Genomic DNA, 27,500 nt, shown 5'->3' on the forward strand with positions numbered 1-27,500 from the left:
AAGGAGAAGAAGGGGGAGGGAAGGCGAGGGAGCACAAGGGAGGGAGGAAGGAAGGAGAGGGAGGGAGAAAGGGGAGGAAGGGAGAAAGGGGAGGGAGGGAGGGAGAAAGGGGAGGGAGGGAGAAAGGGGAGGGAGAGAGAGAGGGAGGGAGAGAGAGAGAGGGAGGGAGAGAAGAGAGGGATGGAGGAGAGAGAAAGGAGGAAGGGAAGGGAGGGAAGGAGGGAGGGGAGAGAAGGGAGAGAAGGGAGAAAGGGAAGGAAGGAAAAGGGAAGGAAGAAGGGGAGTGAGGAAGGAAAGGGAAAGGAAGAGCATAGGCAAGAAGAGAGGGAGGGGAAGGGGAGGATAGGGAAGGTAAGTGAGGCAGGGTAGGGAAGAAGGGAGAGGAGGGAAGGGGAAGGAGGGAGGAAGGAGGAAAAGAAGGGTAGGGAGGGAACTGGAGGGAGGGAGGGAGAGGAGGTGCTGGGTGAGTCAAAATGAAGAAGGCAAGGTAGGAAAAAAAAACGGAGAAAACAAGAAAATAATTAAAGAAAACGGGAAGCGGGGGGAGGGAGCCAAAGATGAAGATGAAAATGGAAGAAAGGAAGAGATGAAAGAAGAGAAAGGAAAGACGAAAGGGAAGTAAAGAAAGGTAAATAAAAGGCAAGAATGGAGGAGGAGGAAGAAGAGGAGGAAGAGGAGGAGGAGGAAGAGGAGGAGGAGGAAGAGGAAGAGGAGGTGATGGAGGAAAAAGAAGAAGACGAGGAGAAACAACGGGTAATACATTTAGTATCTCGATGGAAATGACCAGCGCTTCTATCCTTAGGAAAAAAAAAATATATCTCTGAGTAAAGGTTAATCCCTAACTATAAAACACTGCTGCGTGACTCTGCCCCGTAAGGGTGTCACTAAAGACCCCTAAAACCTAAAACATTGAGTGCATAAATCTTATGCAGTCGTTACCCCATACGAGGGATCAGGAGGAAGGGGGAAGGGGAATGGGGGAAGGGGAATGGGGGAAGGGGAATGGGGGAAGGGGAATGGGGGAAGGGGAAGGGGGAAGGGAAGGAAGGGAAGGGAGAAGGGGAATGGGGGAAGGGGGAAGGGAATGAAGGGAAGGGAAGGGGGAAGGTGGAAAGGAAGGGAAGGGGGAAGGTGGAAAGGAAGGGAAGGGGGAAGGGAAGGAGAAGGTGGAGGGAAGGGGAAAGGGGAAGGGGGAAGGTGGAAAGGAAGGGAAGGAGAAAGGGGAGGAGAAGGGGGGAAGGGAAGGAGAAGGGGGAAGGAGAAGTGGAGGGGAAGGAGGAAGGGTACAGGAAGGGGAAGGGGGAAGGGAAGGAGGAAGGGAACAGGAAGGGGAAGGGGGAAGGGAAGGAGGAAGAGAACAGGAAGGGGAATGGGGAAGGGAAGGGGAAGGGGAAGGAGGAAGGGAACAGGAATGGGAAGAGGGAAGGGGAAGGGGAAGGAGGAAGGGAACAGGAATGGGAAGGGAAGGAGGCGATAGTGTGGGCAGTAAGGCGAAAGGAAAAGAAGAGGAAAAAAGAAGAAGACAAAAGTAGAGGAAAGGGGAGAGAAGGAGATAAAAAAGGAGAGACAAAGAAAGAAGAGAAAACAGGACAAGAGGAGAGGAGAGAAAAGAGGACAGGGTGAGGGAAGAAAAAAGAGGACAAGAGGAGAAAATAGAAGAGAAAAGAGGACAAAAGAAGAAAAAAGAGGCCAAGAGAAAGAAAAAAGATAAAAAGAGAGAAGAAAAAAAGAGGGCAAAAATGTGGAGAAAATAGGAAAAAAGGACAAAAGAAGAGAAAAGAGGACAATAGAAGATAAAAGAGGGAAAAAAGGACAAGAGAAGAGAAAAGAGGACAAGAATAGATAAAAGAAGACAAGAGAAAAGAGGACAATAAAAGGGAAAGAAGGCAAGAGAAGAGCAGAGAAAAGACAAGAGGAGAGAATAGAAGAAAAAAAGAGGACAAGAGAAGAGAAGACAAGAGAAAAGAGAACAAGAAAAGGGAAAGAGGGCAAGAGAAGAGCAGAGAAAAGACAAGAGGAGAGAAGAGAAAAAAAAAGAGGACAAGAGAAAAGAAGAGAAGAGAAAAGAGGACAAGAGAAGAGTGAAGCAAAGGGGGACTGGAAGTGGTGTTGGTGATGGTGATCGTGGTGGTGATGGTGTAGGGTTGTCGAGGCTAAAAGAGGGACGAGAAATGCGAGAGGAAGAACGAGGAGGAGGAGGAGGAGGAAGAGGAGGACAAGAGGGAGGAGGAAGAGGAGGAAAAGGGGGAGGAGGAGGAGGAGGAAGAGGGCGAGGAGAAAGAGGAGGAGGAAAAGGATAGTTGGAGGGGGAGGAAGAGGAGGAAGAGGGGAGGAGTGGGGGAGGAGGAGGAGGAGGAAAAGAATAGTTGGAGGGGGAGGAAGAGGGGGAAGAGGGGAAGAGAGGGGAGGTGGAGGGTGAGGAGGAATAGGGGAGGAGGCGAAGGAGGAAGAGGGGGAGGAGGAAGAGGAGGGGAGGAGGAAAAGGGGGAGGAGGAGGGGGAGAAGGAGGAGGAAGGGGAGAATGAGGGGAGGAGGAAAGGGGGAGGAGGAAGAGGAGGAAAAGGAGGAGGAGGGGAGGAGGAGGAGGGGAGGAGGAGGAGGGGAGGAGGAAAAAGGGGAGAAGGCAGGGGAGAAGAAGGATGAAAATGGGAGGAGGAGGTGGAGGAGGAAGAAGAAGAAGAGGAGGAGGACGAAGAGGGGAAGGAAGAGAAAAAGGGAAAGGATAGTTGGAGGGGGGAGGGAGGGAAGAAAGGAAGAAGATGAAGAAGAGGAGGAAGGGGGACTTCACGGAAGGACGCGAGGACAGAGGGAGGGAGAGGGGGAGAATAGAGGTACAGGAGGAAGAGGAGGAGAAGGAAGAGAGGAGAGGAGGAGGAAGAGAGGAGAGATAGAGGAGGAGGAGGAGGAGGAAGAGAGGAGGAAGAGAGGAGGAGGAAGAGGAGGAAAAGGAGGAAGAGGAGTAGGAGGAGGTGGAGGAGGAAGAGAAGGAGGAAGAGGAGGAGGAGGAAGAGGAGGAGGAGGATGTCAAAAGATGCCAAGGCAATAGAGAACACGAAGAGATAAAGATTAGAGAGGGAGAGGGAGAGGGAGAGGGAGAGGGGAGAGGGAGAGAGAGAGAGGGAGAGAGAGAGAGAGAGAGAGAGAGAGAGAGAGAGAGAGAGAGAGAGAGAGAGAGAGAGAGAGAGAGAGAGAGAGAGAGAGAGAGAGAGTAAAAGAGGGGGAGAGGGAAGAGAGGAGGAGAGGGAAAGAGAGGGGAGAAGGAAAAAGAGGGGGAGGGAGAGAAAGAAAGGAAGAGAGAGAGAGAGAGAGAGAGAGAGAGAGAGAGAGAGAGAGAGAGAGAGAGAGAGAGAGAGAGAGAGAGAGAGAGAGAGAGTGGGGGAAGAAGAGGCAGGGAGATAAAAAGAGGGGAGGAAGGGAAGAAGGCGGTCAAGGTAGAGAGAGAGTGGATGGGAGGAAGGGAAGAAGGCGGTCAAGGTAGAGAGAGAGTGGATGGGAGTTGATCGTCAACGGTCTCTGCAAAGAGTATTCGATGTCAATTTAATTTTGCCGGCCAACCTGTTGTCAAGCGGACAGCTGGTCCTTCCCACTTCCCTGCCCTGCGGTGTCCCTTGTAGGTGTGGGACCGTGAGAATTTCTACAGCGAAAAAGGGGGAGATTGCCTTCACCCATCCATGGCCTGTAACTCACAGGTTTTAGCTTCTGTTTTTTTTTTTTTTTTTTTTTTTTTTGGGGGGGGGGGTGTTTGGCAGATGGTTTTTAAGAATATCTGGTTTTTGGGTCCTATTGGTTAGTCTAGAACGGGTGGGGAACCTTTTTAAGCGAGTGACAAAATAGGCCAATTTTAAAGGCAAAGAAATTCTCACCAGCTAACCAGAATTGTTGGGAATTTATCATTACTATTCATTAACTTCTAAGTATTGGGGGAATATTTATAAACATTAAAAAAGAAGAGGATATGTAAAAGTATAAGTGTTATTTGTAAATCATGTCTGAACGAATGGTTGTAAAATTTAGTGAATTAATTCTTAACTTAAAGGTAATTTCTGTCTTTACGTGCAAGTCTAGCTGTTACATAAACTCACACAATTCAAAGACTCAATCTTTATAAGCAAAAATGAATAAATAAATAAATAGATAAATTATGTCGCATATTTTTTAACAGAAACTTATGTTTACGGCACAAATAATGTGCAGCAATCTTCACCGAATTCTGATATAATAGTTCTAATGCAGTTACTGAAAACTGTGTAATCACTTTGGGATTTCATTTTGTTGTATTTAAATTCGAGCCCTTTTGTAGCTGAACGTGGATTTAATTTGTGCCGAGCCACAAAACCGATGCCAAATATCAGAAATAAATCATACAAAAGTCGACTAAAACATACGAATCTATTTTCCCTAAAAAATAGCGTAGAATAAGGTCTGTAAGATTCTAAAGGGAATTGACAACATCAAAAGTGACGAAATTTTCACACTGAATACGAATCAGACAAGAAATAATGTTCCCAAACTGTCAGGGAGTAGATTTAATTTGGAAGTGGATAGAAACAACATCGCCAATCGTGTAGTTAATGAGTGGAATAAACTTCCTGCAGAGGCAGTGCAATACAGTACAGTTCGAAGTTTTAAGATTCATTTAGATAAGCACTTAAGCAATCTGTTGTAATGTCTCAGCATCTGGTTAAATATCGGACAGAATATAATAAATGAAGAAATATAATTCCCAACCTTTCGTTTTGCATATCTACACGAATACAGACGGAAACCCGTTTGGTTAAAAACAAGTAAGAATCTTGTAAACAAAGAAATGAATCTTCCTAATCATTACTCATTTTGTGACTGATTAGTTTATCAAATGTCGTCGTAATATTTTCTAAAATTCTTACTGATAGACTAAATAAAGTTTTAGATTAAAAGTAGTTATGAGAATATGCAAACTTCAGAAGTATTTAATCCTCAACAGCCCACACGAGGTTATAAGACATTTTTTTTTGTACACAAACAAGGGGCAAATGAACACGCTGTGTAAAAAGGAAGTACGACAAGGCGATGCAATTTCGCCCACGCTAATTATAGTTGGCTTCAATGATATTTCCACAGAAATTAGGAGAATCACTACGTGAAGAATCTCTTAATGGTACAACGTCTTGGTCGTCAGAGGTCTGTGGCAACACGCCAATACTGCAGTGTCCCCTTAACGCATATAGCATTATTGTATAATAAAATTACTAATCTTGGTCAAATCATTATATGTGTCCATGTTAATCAAATTATGTATTGTAAATATTATTACCACATACAAGGATTGCTCTCATAATGTAAAAAAGCATCTATATGTAACATTATTGCATAATTTGTACAAAGTAATAAAATATTTATTGTATATAATTTATGTCATTGCGGACGGGAAATTCTAAGCCCAAAGAAAATTCAAGTAAAATGTACTACTATTTCGGACGATAACCTATTACAATGATGTGGTAACTATCCACAGCAGGTCTATTATGAGACTTGATAAATATGCAATCGAGCCGACCTTTGCAGCCATAAAGAATTCCGGTGGTATTCTTAAAAAAAAAAAAATACTTTCCTTATACAAATGTTATATAAATCCTTAGACGGGAAAGATTTATATAAGGATTTTTTTTTTTAAATGCCACCGTAAGATTCCTTCGATGATATTCTTAAAAAAATCTTTCCTTATATAAATCTTTCCCTTCCAAGGATTTATATAAGGATTTCTTTTTTTTAAAGAATGCAACCATTCGTATTTACACGCGTTGGATATCTTTCGTAGTTACTTGTCAACAGCTACCTTACTCTCTCATTTTCAGAGTTGAGTTCAGGAGAGAAAGACGTCAATTTTCATGAAGAATATTTCAAGTGTCTCAGTTTGCGAAAGACAAATGTGTAAATAGAGAGAGAGAGAGACTGAGAGAGAAATATAGATATATAGTAAGATAGAGATAGAGATATATAGATAGAGACAGACAGACACAGTGGGAGATATATATAGATATAGAGTGAGATAGAGATAGATATAGATAGAGAGAGACAGACAGAGAGAGAGAGAGAGACAGAGAGAGAGAGAGAGAGAAAGAGAGAGAGAGAGACAGGGAGGAAGAGATGTCTAAGTAGGTAAAATTAGAGAGCTATCCACCCCAACATATATACATACACACAAAAATATAAAAATGGTATATATCTACAAAAACAAAGGCTAATAGTAACACACATACAACTAACCCAACACATTTATAAACGGCTGATATTTGTAGGCTAGAGAGATTACAGAGGGGAGGGGAAGGAAGGGGAGAGGAGGGGGAAGCTGAATATGTTGAGGGATGGATGGAGGGGGGAGGTAGGCAGGATGGGGGAGAGAGAGGGGGAGAGAGAGGGAGAGAGAGGGGGAGAGAGAGAGAGAGAGGGAGTGAGAGGGAGAGAGAGGGAGAGGCTGCGTGAGGAGAGTTCTGGGATAAAACGTGAGACGATAAAAAGAGTAGATCTATGAGAAAAGTATGTGTAAAGCTACAGGAAGAATAACAAAGAAAATGGGAAGACGTTGTGTATCCAGGGGAAGAAAACGGGACGAGATAATCCATTTCATTTTGCACGAAAAGGAAACTACAGAGAATATGAAAGAAATGAGAAATAAAAGAAATGTGAATATAGTGTTGGAGTGAGTGCGTAAGAAGAACAACAACGGGGAATAACTTCAACGAAAAGGAAAAAGGAAAACAAAAAACGAGGAAAAGAAGGAGAAGATGAACAAGTACAAGTATGAGTGTACGGCGAGAACATAAGGGAAACGACACAAAAAAAAAGACAGGAAGATGTGGAGACAATCAGTCAAAAAGACGAGAAAGGGAAAGAGAACGAGAGGAAAAGAGAGAGAGAGAAAAAAAGAGAAAGAAATATCCATATCCAAGAAATGAACAAGACGAAGAGGAGAGGAGAGGAGGACGAGAGAAGGAGAATGAAGAGGAAGAAATAAATGGCAGACAAAGACGAAGAATAAGTCAAGGAAGAAGAGAAAAGAGAAGACGTTGATAACAGAGGGAAATGAAGGGAGAAAGGACGGAAAGATGAAGAGTCGGCACAAGAAAAACAAAAGAAAGGAAATGAAAAGACGATAGAGGAAGACAATAGAGGAAGATGGACGATAGAGTGAGTAATGGAAGAAGGGGGAAACAAAAGAAGAAGAAGGAGAAAAGAAAAAGAAGAAACTGAGAGAAAAAGAAGACAGGGTACAGATAAGAACAAATGTAACTAAAGGTGGTGAACATAGGAAGGACAGTGAACTTAGATGAACAGAAATTTTTTTACAAAAAAAAAAAAAAAAAAAAATGGAAAAGAAAATGGAAGGGAAAGGATGAAGAGAGTTTCTGCCGAAAGGGCCACGAGGAAGAGTAGGAGGAGGAGGAGGAGGAGGAGGAGGAAGAGGAGGAGGAAGAGGAGGAGGAGGAGGAGGAGGAGGAGGGGGGATTAGTAGCCCCGGGCACAACGGGGGGCCTGGACCACCCCCCGCCATGACTGCATACACACCCTTGGGGTTTTCCGCTATCCCCCCCATGGGGGGATGGGGGGAGGAACCGGCCGCTGAGCTGGTGAGGGCAGACAGGGGTGGCGAGGGGACGAAGGGGAAGGGGGAGGGTGAGGGGAGAAGACGAGGGGAGAGGAGGGGAAAGGGTAACAAGGGAAAGAATGGGAAGGGAAGGGGGTATGACGGGAGGGGAGGGGAGGGGAGGAGAGGTGGAGGATGAGGGTAGGTGGTGGGTGAGGGGGAGAGGAAGGGAAAGGGTAACAAGGGAAAGAATGGGAAGGGAAGGGGGTATGACGGGAGGGGAGGGGAGGGGAGGAGAGGTGGAGGATGAGGGTAGGTGGTGGGTGAGGGGAGGGGAGGGGAGGGGAGGGGAGGGGAGGGGAAAAGAGGGGAGGGTAGGTGGAGGGTGACGGGAGGGGTGTGGAGGGGTAGGTAGGTGGAGGGTGAGTGGAGGGAAAGGGAGGGGGGAGGTGAGGGGAAAAGGGGAGGTGAGGGAAAGGGGGGAAAGGAGGGAAAGGGGGGAAAGGAGGGGAGGGGAGAGGAGGGGAGAGAAGGGGAGAGGGGAGGGAAAGGGAGGGGAGGGAAAGGGAGGGGAGGGAAAGGGAGGGGAGGGAAGGGGAGGGAAAGGGAGGGAAGGGAAGGGGAGGGAAGGGAAGGGAAGGGGATAAGAGTAGGGACGTGGGAACAAAGGTAAAGGAAGGGAAGAGAAAGGTAAAGGGAGGGAAGGTAAAGAAAAAGTAATAGTACGAGAAAGAAAGTGAGGAAAGAGAGAAAATTTGGAAATAACCAGCGCTTCTCTCCTTGGGGCCGAAGAAACCAGAAACCAGAGAGCTTTTGGTCAAAGAACCTAAACGTGATCAGCGTTAACGTGATCAGCGTTAACGTGATCAGCTTTACTCTTTTTGCGTGGGGATGAGTTGTCTTTGATTGGTGACCAATCTTCATTTACAAAACGATACTGCGTGACTCTGGCTCGTAGGGGTGTCACTAAATCCCTTAAATTGTTTACTATGCAGTCAACATCCTGTTCGGAAGAAAGGAAGAGGAGAAAGTAGAAAAGAGAAAAAAAATAAATGAAAAATGGGGGAGACGAGAGGGAGTGAGGAAAGAAGAGAAGAAACGAAGAGAAAAAAAGAGGAGGAGAGGAGAGGAGAGAGAAAAGAGGAGGGTGAAGAGGAGGGTGAAGAGGAGAGGGGAAGGACAGGAGGGGAAAGGGAAAGGGAGAGGATGAGTGGAAGAGAGGGGAGAGGGGAGATGGTAATATTGTGGATCGGAACCATAAGGTACAGGCATAGCATACACACACACACACACACACACACACACACACACACACACACACACACACACACACACACACACACACACACACACACACACACAACATATATATATATATGTATATATATATATATGCAAAATAACTACAGTACTTTCGTATATTACATCTTCAGACTAAATGAAAGAGATACAGAATTGTGTTTAAATGTATCAGGTAGTAATCGTAGGGGGGAAGTGGGGAGACAATACAATATTTATATATATATATATATATATATATATATATTATATATATATATATATATATAATGTGGGAGTGAGGTGGAAAAATGAAACGTTAAGGATAGAGTATGGAGTTTTATTCAGAGCCAAACGTTTCGACCTCTTGGGTCTTCCTCAATGGACTGAAAACAGGAGAAGAATCAAAAAGAGCTGTTGATGGATTTTTCTCTTTCTCCTATTTTCAGCCAATTGAGGAAGGCGCAAGAGGTCGAAACTGGCTCTGAATAAAACTCCATACTCTAGCCTTAACTTTTCATTTGCCACCTCACCTCCATATTTGTCTGTCTTTACATATCATATATATATATATATATATATATATATATACACATATGTATATGTATATATATGTATATATATACACACACATATGTATATGTATATATATATGTATATATATAAACATATGTATATATATATATATATATATATATGTATATATATAAACATATGTATATATATATATATATGTATATATATATATATATATATATATATCTGCTTCTCTATCAACTCTATCATATGAATCCTCCAAGTCCATAAAATTCCAAAATAACATCATTGCATTTTTCTAATTATTTCTCATATACATGTCTTCCCATAAATACTTTATGTATCTTCTAACTGAAGTAAACTCACAACACTTCTTTAGTCACTCTTCTCTTCTGATGCGTTTAATCAAATCATGTCCTTACACATTACTGATAGCACTCAAAAGACTAACGGTGGTATTCTTAAAAAAAAAAAAAATATATATATATATATATATATATATATATCGTTATATAAATCCTTGAAGGGGAAATATTTATATAAGGAAAGAATTTTTTAAGAATACCACCGTAAGACTCTTACGATGTTATTCTTAAAAAAAACTTCCCTTATATAAACATTTCCCTTCCAAGGATTTATATAAGATTTATATAAGGAAATACATCTTTTTTAAGAATACCACTGTCAGTCTCTTACTAATGAATTCAATTCAAACAGCGCATGTCAACCATTTCATGAAGATATTCAGCGAAACTGGGTATTTCGGGATCATCTTTGAAAGTACCCAAATCTAATTCAGGGACTCAATCTTCATACGTGGACTTTATCATTCCTGTATGGAATGCGCATCTCACATGTGTGGTGAGACTTTGTACCTTTTTAACCTCTGGACGCCTTTCCTCTTGCGTCTCCATCTCATTACTGTCGCCACGTTTTCAAGATTACTGTCATGAATTTCGTAACTTCTTGAATTTCCTCTTGAGAAGAACAAGTGACAATAGATTTTCTAAAACGTCTCAGTCGGTTTCTGTGTAGCAAGGTCACGCCTTGAAGATTTCGTTTTCTGTAGAATACGCGGACTATAAATAAATTTCTGTATCAATAATTGTCACCCCGCTGGAACTTGCATTATGGAAATATATCTTTATTAATACTTTTATGTCTTACATATCAATATGTAAGTATATATAAATGTTAGTAGTAGTATTCTGTACAGATAATTGTCATCCCGCTGGAACTTGCATTATGGAAATATATCTTTATTAATACTTTTATGTCTTACATATCAATATGTAAATATCTATAGATGTTAGTAGTAGTATTCTGTACAGATAGAATTGTACTACGTAAACCAATATTTTTGCGATGCTTCTTAATGTGTATTATATCCTTCTTGCATAAAGAATTATGTCCCGCAGAGAAGACAGCGGCTTTACTCGCCTATACCACACATTTTATTTCCAATAAACAAGTCCCGAGATAACTGGAGTTAACTTAATTTCATCCTTACTCTCGGCGAAGTGTACTCTTCACCAACTGTAGTAACCTACAACTACATTTGTGTGTTTACCTTTTGCAAGATTCAACCAGTGAGGGTCTGTCTTTCCTTCCAATTTCGAGTTTTTCGAGAAGAAAATTCAACATATCTCCTCTACAGTGGTAGTTGACATTGACTTGGATTTTTTCCTTTTTCTTTTTATTAACAAAGACGCCTTCCGTGGGCATTTATTTATTTATTTATTTGTTTGTTTTTGGGTGGGAGATCCTTCTCTTTGAAATACGAAGATGAAAATAGGAAAGGACAGGAGAAGAGGAGGGGAAGAGGAGGGGAAGAGGAGGGGAAGAGGAGGGGAAGGGGGGGAGAAGAGGAGGAGGAGAAGGGGAGGAGGGGAAGTGGAGGAGAAGGGGAGGAGGGGAAGAGGAGGAGAAGGGGGGAGGAGGGGAAGTGGAGGGGAAGTGGAGGAGAAGGGGGGAGGAGGGGAAGTGGAGGAGAAGGAGGAGAAGGGGAGGAGGTGGAGAAGGGGAGGAGGGGGAGAAGGGGAGGAGGTGGAGGAGAAGGGGAGGAGGAGGAGGAGGAGGAGAAGGGGAGGAGGAGGAGGAGAAGGGGAGGAGGAGGAGAAGGGGGAGTAGGAGGAGAAGGGGGAGTAGGAGGAGAAGGGGGAGTAGGAGGAGGAGAAGGGGAGGAGGAGGAGGAGAAGGGGAGGAGGAGGAGAAGGGGAGGAGGAGGAGAAGGGGAGGAGAAGGGGAGGAGGAGGAGAATGGGAGAAGGGGAGAATGGGAGAAGGGGAGAATGGGAGAAGGGGAGAATGGGAGAAGGGGAGAAGGGGAAGTGGAGGAGAAGTGGAGGAGAAGGGGAGGAGGAGGAGGAGAAGGGGAGGAGGAGGAGGAGAAGGGGAGGAGGAGGAGGAGGAGAAGGGGAGGAGGAGGAGGAGGAGGGGAGGAGGAGGAGGAGAAGGGGAGGAGGAGGAGGAGAAGGGGAGGAGGAGAAGGGGAGGAGGAGGAGGAGAAGGGGAGGAGGAGGAGGAGAAGGGGAGGAGGAGAAGGGGAAGGAGAAGGGGAAGGAGAAGGGGAAGGAGAAGGGGAAGGAGAAGGGGAAGGAGAAGGGGAAGGAGAAGGGGAAGGGGAGGAAGGGACGAGGGGAGGAAGGGACGAGGGGAGGAAGGGACGAGGGGAAATGAGGGGAAGAGGAGGGGAGTTTGAGAGGATCCGGAGAGAGGGAACGAGAAAAGAGGGAAGAGAGGGAAGAGAGGGGAAGGGACGTTGAAGGGGAGGGGAGAGGAGGATGAAAAAGGGGAAAGGGGAGGGGATGAATGGTAAGATGAGATTTCCAACAAAATGGAGAGGGAAGAGAGAAGAGGGGAGGGAAGGGGAAGATAGAGGGAGAGGATAAAGAGAGGAGGAGGGGGGAGAGGGGGAAGGAGGTGGGGAGAGAGGGGAAAGGGGGAGGGGGGAGGGGAGAGAGGGGAGGGAAGGGAGAGTGGTTAGAGCGTAATTCACAGTGAAGGAATGGAAGAAGAATGAGAGTAATATGATAAAGAGAAAGAGAGAGAAGAAGAGGAAGAATAAAGAGAAAGTGTGTAGGAAACGAATATAACGAAAAAGAAAATAATGGAAGAAAGAGAAAGGAGAGAATGGATAAAGAATAGAGGGGGAAGAAGACAAGAGAAATAGAAGAGGATATACGAAGGCATAAATGATAAGAAAGAGAAAAAGAGAGAGAGAGGGGAGGAGGGAAAGGAAGAGAAGGAGAGGAGAGGCGAAGGAGAGAAGGTAGGAAAGGGAATAGGAATAAAGAGAGGACTTGATAAAAGAAAAGAATGAGGGAGGAAAGATGAAATTAAAGAGCACGAAAAAGAGGATGTGAAAAAGAGGAAGTGGGAGAAAATGTAGTTGGACGTTTATGAAGAGAAAATGATTCCCTGGGAGAGAATATATCTGTACGAGGGGGAGAGAAAATTTAGAGAAACGAAAGAAGGAGACCTGATAAAGGACAATAGAGAGAAAATTTTAAACATCTTGGGTCCCGGGGGGGGGGGGGATTGGGATGGAGAGGGAGAATTTTCATAAAACACGGGAAGGGAGTTCTTGGGGGAGGGGGGGTGTAGTGTCTGGGTGAGCGTTGGGGGGGGGGAAGACAAGGGTGGGCGGAAGTGTGTGTGGGGGGAGGGGGGCTGAGGAGGGGGGTGAGCGCCCCCCAAAAAGGCCTGGGAAGAAAAACGGCGGTGGAACAAAAGTATTATGGCTGGGTCAAAAAAGAGGAGGAGGAAAAAGGCGAAGAAAAATGAAAACACAAGGGAAAGAATGTTGGCACATTTGCATACATGTGTTACACACACACACTCCCCAGCCCCCCAACCTCACATACCCACATGCCCACACATACGCGGAGGCCTCTATATGCGGCGACCTCTGCTCCCCACACATGCATACATACATACACACATAAATACATACATACCACATGGCCACATATACGGAGACCTCTGCCCCCACACATACATACATACATACATACATGCATACACACATACATACATAAATACATACATAAATAAATACATACATACATACATATATACACATACATACATACATACCCACATATACGCGGAGACCTCTGGCCCCCACATACATACATAAATACATACATTCCCACATGCCCACATTTAGATTTAGTTTTAAAAAGGAAATAGGCAAGAATTGGTTTACTAATAAGGTGGTCGACGAATGGAATAAACTTAGTAGCCATGTAGTAAGCGCTGAAACTATCAGTTGTTTTAAGAAACGATTAGACAACTTTATGGATGGGGATGAGAGGTGGTGATGGGTACGGAGCTGCCTAGTGTAGGCCTTATGGTCTCTTGCTGTCTCCTTCTGCCCCCCCACGCATACATACACACACACACACATAGATACATACATACGTACATACATACATGCATGTACAAACAAATTACACACCCTCGATGTTTCAAAAAACACATAAACGCCTCCAGGATCACACAGAAAGGCGAAGATACAAAATTCAATAAAGAATAGATAAAGCATTTGCTAAATAATTAATAGTAATAATAGTAATGATAGTAATGATAGTAATGATTGTAGTGATAGTAGTGATAGTAGTGATAGTAGTGATAGTAATGATAATAGTAATAACAATAACAATAATGATAATGATAATGATAATGATAATAACAATAACAATAATATTAATAATAACAAAAATAATAACAAATAATAATAATAATAATGATAATAATAAATAATAACAATAATAATAATAATAACAATAACACATGTTGTCTTTTGCAGATGTACCAAATGGATCCATTATGATATCACCTCAGGCCTATTTACGACTTTTTCGAACGAGTTTCTGAAAAAGGAAGACTTGAAGGCCAAGAAGAAGGCTGGTGACCATAGGGCTCTGGCACCCACGTGTGGCACCGTGGTGTCAAATGTCGTTTCCGGTGCCAAATCTACCGAAGTCCAGAATGAAATAAGGGTAGTTACCCGGTACTGGAAAGGCACCAGTGAAGGTAATCCTCGACGCTAACATTCAGAACGGGAACTGAGCAGCACCTTCAGTCCCTGAATACCAATGACAAAAAGACCTTTGGGTAGATTCTTTCTGAATCAAATGCTTTGATGGATTTAATTTTTTTTTGCTGTTGTTTAATATCAGTGGAAAAATAAATACACGAATAAATAAATAAATAAATAAATAAATGAATAAACGAAAATCACAGCGAAAAAGTATAAATAATTAATGGTGACATGGCAACCCTTTAACCCCCGTGTGTGATTCACATTGGTCTTGGATCACGTGTTGGACTCGTGATCGACAGCTATTCCCCTCCCGGAAGGGAGCTCAGAGCTCACACACATGACCGATCTTTGGGTAATGCTGTGACCTTGCACACATACACACACACGCACACACACACACACACACACACACACACACACACACACACACACACAGCAACTCCCCGCCCAGGAGAGTTGGAGTAACGACTCAAAGCGCAGCGATACTGAAATTATTTCAGCCCTGGGCGGGATTCGAACCAGGACCGCCGTAGTGGCGGCCGGGAACTCTACCAACCGCGCCATCGTGTGTGTGTGTTTGTGTGTGTATTCACTTGGTCTTTGGATCACGTGTTGGACTCGTGATCGACAGCTATTTCCCTCCTGGAAGAGAGCTCAGAGCTCGTAGGTCCGATCTATGGGTAATGCTATGACCTTGCACACACACACACCCAACTCCCCGCCCACGAGAGTCAGAGTAACGACCCGAGGCACAGCGATACCGAAATAATTTCGGCCCTGGGCAGGATTCGAACTGGGTGCTGGGAGCACTTCTGCTTCCCAGTTCAGCGCTCTACCAACTATGCCACCGTGTGTGTGTGTGTGTGTGTGTGTGTGTGTGTGTGTGTGTGTGTGTGTGTGTGTGTGTGTGTGCGCGCGCAATGGGTATGCGGGTGTGTGCGTGTTTTCCTATGTGTACATGTACGCGCGTTTTCCTATGTGTACATGTGTGTATGCACGCGTGAGAAACCCCATTAAAAAGACAGACTTCTTCGGCAAACCCAGCAAATAATATCCAAACAAAACCATCTCGGACGTAAAGAAAAAAAAAAAAAAAAAAAAAAAAAACAAAAAAAAAAAAAAAAAAAAAAAAAAAAAGAAAAGAAAGAAAAAGAAAAATCGTTTTTATCCTCCATTCATCTACCCTTTCTCCATCATCTACTCTCTTCCTCCTTCATCTACTCTCTTCTTCCTCCATCTACTCTCTTCCTCCTTCATCTACTCTTCCTCCATCTACTCCCTTTCTCCTTCATCTACTCTTCCTCCTTTACCTACTCTCTTTCTTCACCTACTCTATTCTTTCTTCATCTACTCTCTTCCTCCTTCATCTACTCTCTTCCTCCTTCATCTACTCTCTTCCTCCTTCATCTACTCTCTTCCTCCTTCATCTACTCTTTCTCAATCTACTCTCTTCCTCCATTCATCTACTCTCTTCCTCCTTCATCTACTCTCTTCCTTCCTCATCTACCACAAGGTCGCCGCGACCCTCAGGACAACCGTACTTGGACAAATTCCCAACGCCATCGTCTCCTACACTTAAAGCTTCACCTCCCCCTCCTTCCTCTTCTTCCTGAGATCGCTAAACCCACTTGGCGAGGAACTACCAAGGTCTTATCCGCCGGTAATTGCCTCGCAATGAAAGAGAGCTCAAGGGTAATCATGCGCTGATCTAATAGTATTAGTATTTGGTCGCCAGCGCTTCTATACTTCACGGGAAGGGAGTGATATCGCCTTCAAGTGGTAGAGTGAAGGGATTTGTAGAGAGTGAGGTTTCGTAGAGAGGACAGAGAGCTCAAATTAAAGAGAGATCAGACTCTTTTTGAGAGGAGATTAGTCTACGACCATAAAAAGAGCGCTGCGTGACTCCAGTCCATAAGGGTGTCGCCAGAATTATTAAAATATCGATTGAGCTAAAATATGTAGACGGTATCCCATGAGTATAACGTTGAGATAAATAATAGTTACAAAATGAATTAATGAATATATAAATACATAAATAAATAAACAAATAAATAGATAAATGAATACAATAATGAATAAATAAGTGAAATAACAAAGATGAAAATCATAAAGAGATTCAATGTCAATTTTTTTTCTTTTTACAAAGACGAATTGATGAGTAACAGACAGACGAACAAATAAAAGAAAGACGAAAAATTGACCGGATTGAACATGAAATAGACAATCCACTGACGAGGTCAACTGTGGCCTTCGATTGAATAAAATCGCCTAGCGGCATGTCTATCAGGCGTATGGACCAAACACCATCCCAGGCGTTTATACAAGCGATCGGTCGGCGACACAAAACCTATGCAAGGAATTGAAATGGAAAAAAGTTGATGTGGTTGATAAGATGAAAATCTATGTACTGGGGTATTCAGTGTGTGTTGTAATATATCTATCTAAAGATTCTATTTATCTGTCTTATTACCGACTACCAGCGACTTGCAAAGACTACATGCAACTGGTCGGCGACCACCTGCAGGTCGCCGGTGGTCGGAAACAGGTCGGAAACAGGTCGTAAGCTTGGTGTGACTGGTCCCTTATATTTTCCGCAAATTTGGCAAGCTACTATGTTGTCTTGCCGTAAGATTTTGCATTAGAGACTTTAAGTTTCTGTTTAACCCATTCAACTCCGATGACAAGATGTCTTGTCATTTGGTCAAATAAAACAAAAAATCATAAAACACCAAAATGTTTGATCAAACACCAGAAAAATATGACGTCAATCCTCGCTTCGCTCGCAGCGAAGCGAGGACTGACGTCATATTTTTCTGGTGTTTGATCAAACATTTTGGTGTTTTATGATTTTTTGTTTTATTTGACCAAATGACAAGACATTTTGTCATTGGAGTTGAATGGGTTAAAACGGTAATTAAAGCATAAGAAAACCATATTCTTATGTTATTATTTGTTTCAAAACAAATGCAGAATGAAAACACAATGTAAACAAATGACGCAGTATGAACACCATATAATAAAGAGTAGTACTGTTTACAAAATTTCTCGTAGACAGTACTGTTTTTCAAACTGTTAAAACAAACACATTAGAAAACTGCGGGGAAAAAGCGTAAGATTTCCAACTTTGGCCGTAAGACTTGAAAGTCACAGAAATTACGATAAGACTTACGCAAAAGAAGAAAAAAGAAGAAAAAAGAAGAAAAAAAAAAGAAGAAAAAAGAAGAAGAAAAAAAAGAAAAGAAAAAAGAAGAAAAAAGAAGAAAAAAAAAAGAAAAAAGAAGAAGAAAAAAAAGAAAAAAAGAAGAAAAAAAGGAAAAAAAAGATGAAAAAAGAAGAAGAAAAAAAAAAAAAAAAAAAAAAAAGACAAAGACTTGACAGGTACATTCCTGGCGCCAAATTCAAGAACATCCCAGGCGACGCCGGCCATAAGGCCTTGGCGCCACATTGACGCCGGAGCGAACATTTGGCGCCGCGATCCATTGAGCCCTCAATTGTCACTCCACTTCTGTTGACGTTCCCACTTGGCGCCAAGTGCATTATCCCCGCTTGGCTGCTCCTCGACACAGGACGAGGCGGCCAAGAGCTCTCCCCTGCTTCTGTGAGGTCGGCCTCGAACCTCGTACTCGAAGCTTATCCTTGAAACTGAAGGTTGACGTAGAGGTCATCCTCGGGAGTTCACGACCGACTCCCGAAACGTTCCTCGCTGGGAGGTTGGGCTTTCGAAGCTGATCACTGAAGTACTTGTAAATATTCGTGAATATGTATATGTATGTATATGTATATGTTTATGAATATGCAAAGTATATGTATATGCATATGATGTACACATACTGACGCCACGCGTTGCCTCTGTTGGGACTTGAACCCCCACCCGACTAGAAATCTGGCCTCTGACATCACAAGTGACATTGAAATCGTGTCTATTTTTTTTTTTTTTTTTTGCGAATGACTTGAAATATATTGATCGAGTCCTTCTTTATCGATGAAATATCTTTTTAGCTTCACACAATCATTGATATACAAGTTATATTCCCGAAAATACAAACAACTATTCTATCCCTAATGTAATATTTCTCACGGAGTAAATGATTGTTTAACACTTTATACTGGCAAACCTGATATTAATCACAATATTACGATCACTATATTGGTAAAACACCAACGATGGATTCCACTACATATCTCAGTGTGACGACCATACGTATGTCCTTCATGATTCAGTGGTACGATTACCATTAACAGTGCCAAAATACTATTCTAAATAACTATGATTGCCCTAAAGAATTAAGTAACAAGAAATATAGAGAATAAGCAAATAAATACCTTAAATAAGTAAGTATATAAATCAATACAATAAACAAAGAAATAATGAATGAATATAAAACATATAGATAATAGATTAATACACAAATAGATGGATATAGGTAAATGAATAAGTAAATGAATAACAATAAATAACCAATAAATAAGGAGAGATGGATAGATAAATAAACGAATAAACTAGTAAAACAGAATAAAACAAATCATATTTGGTATGATTTTGAGTGACATAACCCCGAACCTTTGCACCTTTGCCTTAAGTGCCAGGACTTCCTGAATGTGTGTGTGTGTGGGCGGGGGGGAGGTAAATAGAATTCCCCAGAAGTTCTTGGACTCGAACATAGGTGTGCATTATGGGAAATGAGGTTGAAAACAATCCAACATCCTCATTGATATAACGACCAACTTAGGGACAAGGACCTGATCTATTGTGTGTTGGGCTGTGTCGTGGTGAGAAATTCTGCTTCGTATTAAAAATTCTTTCTCGTTTCTCAATAAACTGATGAATGAATACATCAGCATAAAAAGATAAAGACAAGTAAACAAAGCAACAGAAGAAAAAAAATCCGATGAATAATAATCAAACAACTATATTCAATATCATTTATACTAATTTATTTTCATTATTTACTTGTCCATTTCCATTTCATTGTAATTATTGTTACCAGTATCATTATTAGTATTATTATTAGTAGTAGTATTTTTAATGTATTACAAAAAACTTAGATTACAGTTTTATCTACACTCTGAGCCGTGTATATAACCTAGTGTCATTATTGGTATTAATCTCTAGAATCATTATTATTAACATTATTAGTATTATCTTTAACATAAAAAACGGACATTACAGCTTTATATACACTCTGAGGTGTGTACATCACATCTCGCGCGAGCTTCTTTACAGGTATTATCATTACTATTATTAGTATTATCTTCACTATATCATAAAAACGGACATTACAGCTTTATCTACACTCTGAGGTACATCACCACATCTCGCGCAAACTTCTCTGGTATTATCATTACTATTATTAGTATTATCTTCACTATATCATAAAAACGGACATTACAGCTTTATCTACACTCTGAGGTGTGTACATCACCACCGCAGCTTCTCGTCGAACGAGCGTCTTCTCAGATGTTGGCCCAGAGAGGGACTGTTCCACCAGAGGTCACGTGATGACGGAGTGATGGGTCACTCGGTCTGTCAACAGGTCACGGGTCCTCTCGACCTTCCTGCCCACGCGACTGGACACTCCCGCAAGTAAACAAATACTAATACACACACGCGCACACACACACACACACACACACACACACACACACACACACACACACACACACACACACACACACACACACACACACACACACACACACACACACACACACACACACACACGCACACACACACACACACACACATTCACTCACACTGTTAAGGAAATTAGAAACTGATAAGGACTGTGAAGCACTGCAGGAAGACCTGAATAAGGTATGGAACTGGAGTCAGAAATGGGAAGTGGACTTTAATACTAAGAAGTGTAGCATAATGGAGTTTGGAAAAAGCAAAAACAGAATATCAGGAAAATATACAATTGGAACCAAGGAGGTAAAGAAGGCAGGATCCGAAAAAGATTTGGGGGTAATTATCACAAACGACTTGTCCTATGATAAACAGATTAACAAAATTGTCGGGGAGGCTTACAACTTGCTAAGATCAATAAAAGTGGCATTTGCATACTTGGACGAAGACATGATAACAAAATATTGGTTACATTGATAAGGCCTAGACTAGAATATGCGGCGACATTATAGTCACCCAGTACCAAAAAGAATATAAAGAAAATAGAAAGAATCCAGAGAGCAGCAACAAAAATGGCACCTGCACTTGCAAACCTATCATATGAGGAGAGATTGGCTAAACTGGAGTTACCGACGCTGGAGCAAAGAAGAGAGAGAGGTGACCTACTGACCATCTACAGAATCATGAAAGGCACAGAGATACTCGATAGAGAAGACTTACTAAACTGGGACAAGAGAAACACAAGAGGACATGGAAAGAAAATAAAAAAACATAGCTACAGAAGAGAACTGAAGAAAAACAGTTTTCCACATAGAATAGTGGACACTTGGAACAAACTGGATAATGAAATAGTATGCGCAAAAACTATTCATGAGTTTAAAAGTAAACTAGACACTGCGAGATACAAAGGCGGGACAACACGAGCATAGCTCCCCTTCCCGCAAAATACAACTAGGTAAATACAACTAGGTAAATGCACACACACACACACACACACACACACACACACACACACACACACACACACACACACACACACATATGCCGATAAACTATGCTACCAGGGTATATTGATATGCTAGTAGCTACGTAATAATATAAATATATCAAAAATGCTATTGCTATATACAGAAATGTTAATCTACATATCTATGAGAAAAATAGATACAATATGACATTAAATACACTTATGTATGAGTAAATTGTACAAAGACGTATCAAACCACACATACACGCACACACACACACGCGCGCGCACACACACACACACACACACACACACACACACACACACACACGAACACACACACACATCCACACGCGGACATGTAACCATTTCAAACAAGGCAAGATAAGGAGAGAATAGGAAACGAGATTCCTCGTGAGTTTCTTATTTCCAATTACTACAATTAACCACTAAGTACAATAAGGTTAATATAAACAGACGCACTTCTCAGTATCTTATAATAAAAAAGAAAAAAGAATGAGGAATGGAAATGAAAATTTTATATGAAAATATCCAATTCGAAGGACATTTGCTATTGACATATATATGCGTACACAATGTTTTCATTAATCATTGAACTAATTACATCTCCTTAGATTAGTGAAATGTTGTTTTCTTATAGAAACTAAAATTAACATTCAAAATAAACTCGAATGAGAGTATTGTGACTATTAATAGTTTACCCATGTCATCAACAAGAAGGTAAATTCAAGAGAGATTATATTTGTAGTCAGAAAAGTATTAAGCTTTATATCCTGTACATAAAAACAAGCGTTAAGCTTTATATTCTCTACATAAAAACAATCATTAAGCTTAATATTCTCTCCATAAAACGAGCAACGACTGTACATCAATAGCTCATATCCAGTGTTTTTTGTTTTCTTGTATTGTCTTCTCTATTTACTTATATTTTCTTTAATTATCTGTTTTCTGACATTTATTTCTATTTCCCCCATAAAAATCAAATAAACTCAAGAATACAGTCACTCTAAATATTGCAAAGAAATTATTTTACGGAACTTATGTTATCAGGTAATTCATTCTTTTTTTCCAATGTTATATTTAGTGTCCCGTGCATCCTTTTTCTAACCTTTCGTGTCTGGGAAAGCCTTTGTCAACTTAAAAGTTTTAATATGCCTTCGAGACTTTTTTTTTCATCCGTGTTGTTATTAAATCTGAAAAAGTAAGTCTTACAGAAAAAATCCTTCTTAGACGCTGAAATATTCTATAAAGCTTCATTTTTGTTTTGTTTTGTTTTTACTCGAAAGCTCTCAAGGTTGTGTCGTCATCTTTACTCATCTTTTACCAACAAGATGTCAAATGCTCCTGTACAGCGTTTATATTCTGTTTTCAGATGCTAAAATAGATAAACAAATAAATAAATAAATAAATACAAATACATAAATAATGATAATAATGATAATAATAATAATAATAATAACTATAATAATAATAATAATGATAATAACAACAACAACAACATTTATGGCAACAGTTCGGAGCAATCAGCGGAACTCGTTGCCAAAAAACGAATCTCACTTTTCTCAAACAAGCTGAAACAGAGCGTAATAATAAAAATATACATACACTTGAGATTTTATTAAGTACAGGACATTTCTAAAAATATATTGAAAAGTCTGGTAGGAAGAGGATATTAGATGTCCTTATTCTATAAAGATTAATACTCAACATTTGATAACCTTCGTGCTTACGTGTGATCTTATTTTTTGTATAACAAATTCATAAGGAATTCGATATCCTTTGAATAGATTCAGATACTATTCTAACGTCGTTTCTTTTAAAGATGCCTTGAGTCACGTGACTAGTGGAACCATTTAAATCTATCATACCATACACCCTAGTTATACAAATACACGTTTTTTTGTTGTTGTTGTTACATTCCTACATTTTTCCCTTTATGAGAATAGTTTAATCATTTGTGAAATATTGTGTACAAAATTACGTTTAATACAATGACCAGACGATATGTTTGTAAGTTTATGATCGACCATAGGTACGAATTGTTAATAAGAACGCAATTTCAAGGAAAAAAATAATAATCGAATGACGTTAAAAGTTGTGTTTATACACGTGTGACAGAAGTATGCAGAAAGAATGTACACGTGCAAAATGACGTAAAAATACGTAAAAAGTCCCAACGTAAACAAATACATCGATCGGTCATACGAGCTCTGAGCTCTCTTCCGGGAGGGAAATAGCTGTCGATCACGAGTCCAACACGTGATCCAAAGATCAAGGTGAAAGGCCAAGGTGAATACACACACACACACACACACAAAACCACATACGTACACGCAAAAACACACGTACACATATCTAAACTATATAATCCCAAAAGTACTATGTACACATCTTGTACTGGAATTAAAAAATAAAACAAATAAATAAATGTACAAATAGATACTACACACGCAGAGAGAGAGAGAGAGAGAGAGAGAGAGAGAGAGAGAGAGAGAGAGAGAGAAAACAGTCATCCAGAATTAAAGCTCTGAAGACTGCCAATATTTCAAGTCGAAGGAATAGAAATGATTGATCAGTTTTAGGACCTACCGAGACTTTTTTTTTTATTATATTTGATCTACAAACAGATATAAAGACTTACACTGCTGCAGGCAAAACACAAACACAAAGGTGTTTGTGTTTGGTGGCCACAAACAACTGAGAAATGAGGGTCAGAGGGGAATCATCCTCAACAGCTGAGCAAAGAGGGACGAGACTTGGGGGGAGGGGAGTAATTTGGGGGTAGTTAGTATGGGGGGGTAGTTAGGGGGGGCATGGAGGGTAGGGACATCGAAGAAAATTTCAGACGTATTCTTAAAGTAAATTTGGGGGCCACACTCCCATCCCTCAAGGCAAAAAGCCGTGACAAGTAGCTATAGATTAACGGTGGTATTCTTTAAAAAAAAAAAAAAAAAAAAAACTTAATCCAGTGTTTTTTTTTGTTTTCTTGTTTTGTCTTGTCTATTTACTTGCCTTTTCTTTATTTATCTATTTTTCGTCTTATCTATTTCTATTTCCCTTATATAAATCTTATATAAATCCTAGGAGGGGAAAGAATTTTTTTTAAGAATACCACTGTAAGTTGCTCATCTGTTTACAAACCTTCTTGAAGTCCATGAAATTCCTTCAAGAATACGACTGAAAATGAAGAACCTAGACACTACGAAGAAACACTAGTAATTTTTAGATATTGTATAAGTACGTTACACAAGTGTAACTGGGTTCACTACGATCTCGGATAACGTGTCAGACTCGTGATTACCAGATATTACCCTCCCGGATGAGAGCTCAGAGGTCATATATGGCCCGATCTACGGGTCAGGCTGTGACCTTGCACGCGCGCACACACACACAACTCCCTGCCCACGAGAGTTGGAGTAACGACCCGCAGCGCAGCGATACTGAAATTATTTCAGCCCTGGGCGGGATTCGAACCCGGACCACCGTAGTAGGCGGCCGGGAACTCTACCACTACGCCATCGATTCGTGTGTGTGTGTGTGTGTGTGTGTGTGTGTGTGTGTGTGTGTGTGTGTGTCTTTGTATTTGACAAAAACAGTATTATTAGTGAATGCATTCCTTATCCTATTTTCCATCCTTGCTTTGAAAATCCGTGATTACTCGGGGTGACATTGCCCCTTACTGACTCTGCCTAATGACACGTGGTGCGAAATCCTACTTTCTTAGATCACGTGCTTGGACTCGTGATCAACAGCTATTTCCCTCAGGGATGAGAGCTCAGGGGTCATATATGGCCCTATCCATGGGTAGTGCTGTGACCTTACACACACACACACACACACACACACACACACACACACACACACACACACACACACACACACACACACACACACACACACACACACACACACACACACACAAATACATACATACACACACACACACACACACACACACACACACACACACACACACACACACCTTTGCCCACCAAAGCTGGGTTCCCGGCTTGCAGTGCTGTGGTGACTTTCGGGCCTGGTTGTGGACTTTAACACAGACCCCTGAGTTACAAGTCGAGCACGGTACCAGTACGCCAGCAAGTCGGTGTATAGACAATAGTATGTAGATATATATGTACAAACATACAACATGGTACAGAAAATATCATGCAAGATCGTGCATGGCTTATGTATACATATATGCGTACATATATGTATGAAAACATACTCATAAATACTTGTTCAAATGTATAAACACACATTACGTATAGTTGCAAAAAAACTGTCGTATCAATTATTCTATAATCAACAAACAAATCTATTGTTTGCTTGTGTTATCAAGGATATCAATGGCGTATTCTTTTTTACTTGCAAATCAAAACGAAAAAATGAATCTGATACCAAATATACAAGTCATTATTACCCCAAAATGTACAAAATACCCAACAACACAAATACCCCCACCCGTCCAGCCACATAAATATACTTGCGAATACGTCCATTTCATTTCTAAACACCAAAGACAAACAAGAGATGCAGCTAATGTTTGGATCTAATTTTCAACCAGTGAGTTTTGTATATATTCTAATCTTTCAATTAAACTTTCCTTCTCTCTCTCTCGTCTCCCTTCTCCCCCTCCCCCCTTTCTCAACCTTTCTCTTCTTTTCCTCTTCTTCATTCTTCTCACGATAGTTGTAAGTAGTCATATTGGATACTATTCTATTGTGGGTTATTTGTTTGCGAGCAAGCAAGCAACTTAGAGGCAACTTAGCACAGAAGTGGAACTGGGGGCTCGGATGAGAGCCCATTAGCCCACACACATACGCATGCAAATGCGTCCAAATGTGTTCAATTGTGAACATACGCCTAGCGTATACGCAGACACTCAAACCCCCTTCCCTCTACTACTCTTTTTTTCTCTCTTTTTCTACTTCCCGCTCTCTTCGTCTCCTGCTCTCTCCTCTCCAATATCGTCATCATCCTCTTCGCTTCTTCTTGAGTCTTTATATTCTGTTTACGAATATCTGCTTCTCTTCTTTCTTTCATTATCTCAGACTTCTTCATAAAGTCCTTCTTCATAGGCTAAATTGTTTTATATGAAACAATATATAAGAAATCGTTCCATACTTGAGCGTTGCATTTGTGTCTTCATTTTGACAGCAATCCATAACTCACCATCCTTCCATCCATCTAACATCCATTCCACCCTTCCACCCATTCACCCACCCTTCCATCTAACATCCATTCCACCCTTCCATCCATTCACCCACCCTTCCAACCATACTCCCACCTATCCATCCATCCATTTACCTTTTCTTGCAATCATCCATCCATCCATTAACTGATCCATCCACACATCCATCAACCCATCCATCAATATAAGCAATCTTCCACAATCGTCTATCATTTCATCCATACTTACAACGATAAGTCTGTGATGGCCCCACATTCTAAAGATCCACCTTAAAATCTCTATTTTACTTTGAATAAAAAATTATTCCCTAACACTGCAAATATAATGGTTTATAATCAAATTCCATAAAAAGTACAGTTATTTACCCGTTTTTTATTTATTTATTTATTTATTTTCATTTGTATCAATGACCGCAAAGCCACGACGTTATAATCACAGCAGTTGAAACTAACCTTTCTAAAGTTGTGCTTAAATGGACTATAATAAACTCTAAAAGGATGATCGTTTCTTATAACTGTTTATGTATAAACCCAGATTAGCAAAATATCAAAATGAAGGCACGAGTTCTCTCTCTCTCTCTCTCTCTCTCTCTCTCTCTCTCTCTCTCTCTCTCTCACTCACTCTCTATAATATTTACCTATTTTCATCCAATTTCACCCCGGATCGAAAGGTTTCCTGTCGACCTGCAACTCATTTTGTTTGATTTATTTATCAATTAATTTTATTTTGTGTTGTTGTTTGTGAGCCCTTCTTTCCTTACCTAAATGTAAAAAGACGTATCAACGACAGGAAAGACATCCTATAGGGCAGAGAGGTGTTAGGAACTAGATCAGATAGTAAGGATTAGGGGTGTGCGGTTAAATCGGAGAATGTAGAGAACTTAGGATATATTGAAGATTAGTTTAAAATCTTGTAAGTCGTGTTGGAGAACAGAGAACTTGGGGGGAATTTTACCACGTATGGAGGAACATGGAAGGGCGTATTGGAAAGGGAACAGGATGTACAAAGCAAAGGAAAGAGGATATTAGGGTAGGAAGACAAAAGGGAGATTAACGTTAAGTAACAACACACTCGCATTTAACATCGAATCACAATTATTCCATATGCTAAAAAAAAAAAAAAAAATATATATAGAATTTCAGGTAGCAGACGTTTTACATATATATAGCACCTTGGAATATGAAGAAGGTCGATAAATATAATTTTCTCCTCATCGTGCAAAATTTTCACACTGAATGAGAATCAGACAAGAAGTAATGTTCCC

This window comes from Oratosquilla oratoria, chromosome 20 (genome assembly GCF_046742065.1).
Source record: "Oratosquilla oratoria isolate Oo_2021 chromosome 20, ASM4674206v1, whole genome shotgun sequence".
In the NCBI taxonomy this organism is placed as follows: domain Eukaryota; kingdom Metazoa; phylum Arthropoda; class Malacostraca; order Stomatopoda; family Squillidae; genus Oratosquilla; species Oratosquilla oratoria.